Source organism: Petaurus breviceps, unplaced genomic scaffold (genome assembly GCF_028583685.1).
Source record: "Petaurus breviceps papuanus isolate PSGF00001 unplaced genomic scaffold, PetGlider_PUasm1.0 226, whole genome shotgun sequence".
Taxonomy (NCBI): domain Eukaryota; kingdom Metazoa; phylum Chordata; class Mammalia; order Diprotodontia; family Petauridae; genus Petaurus; species Petaurus breviceps.
In genome coordinates this window covers 7,805,010-7,805,754 of record NW_027185890.1, presented here as the reverse complement: position 1 = coordinate 7,805,754, position 745 = coordinate 7,805,010, and the positions used below count along the sequence as shown (strand labels likewise).

General features: G+C 34.6%; 1 protein-coding gene and 1 long non-coding RNA gene across 2 annotated transcripts in view; one reads left to right on the top strand and one right to left on the bottom strand.

Moving 5' to 3' along the window:
- LOC138166790 (uncharacterized) overlaps positions 1–745 on the top strand; it is a 1,160,016-nt gene that overhangs the window by 881,432 nt on the left and 277,839 nt on the right. The gene's annotated exons all lie outside the window — the stretch shown is intronic.
- The window catches only part of FGF10 (fibroblast growth factor 10), a 135,693-nt gene that overhangs the window by 14,283 nt on the left and 120,665 nt on the right, over positions 1–745 (bottom strand). The gene's annotated exons all lie outside the window — the stretch shown is intronic.

The window sequence follows — 745 nt, the reverse complement described above, 5'->3', positions numbered from 1 at the left end:
TATATATATATATATATATATATATATATATATATATATATATATATTTGTCAATAAGAGAGCACATGTGTTTTCTGCTGCTGAGAACTAAGGCCTTCAAAATGCAGAAAAAAATCAAGTAAAAATACAAATTTCCAGCAAGTTTTAGTAGCATTCCTCTCCATTTTCCTGTGAGTACTGATGGAGAAACATTGTTTTAACTAAAATGCTTCCTTTGCTAACTCTGCATTTTCAACTCCATAAACATTAAAACAACTCTACTCATCTTAGCCTAGATTTCACTCAAATTTATCAGAACACACATCTGAACTATGGCATTAAATTAAATCTATAACATATGTCAATAATAAGTCAGACTTACCTCAGTCTGCAAAAACAGTGGTAAACTATTTCTTCCTTGTAGGACATTTTAGATAAACTAAATCTCTTGGCTATATTTAGCTGATAAATTCATTTTTGGCAAGGGTGTTGACATTCTGTGATATAGAAAGACTACTTCCTACATCTATATTAGCTTTGTCTTTCCAATGTCAAGGAGGCCATACTGGGGTGGCCAGGTAGCACAGCGAGTAAGAGCACAAGCTCCAGTGTTGAGATGACCTGGGGATCGAATCCTGGGCTCAGACACTTAGCACTCACCCAGAAACACCTGGCCATGTAACCTTGAGCAAGTTACTTAACCCCTATTGCTTTAAAAAAAGAAGAAGAAGAAGAAGAAGAAGAAGAAGAAGAAGAAGAAGAAGAA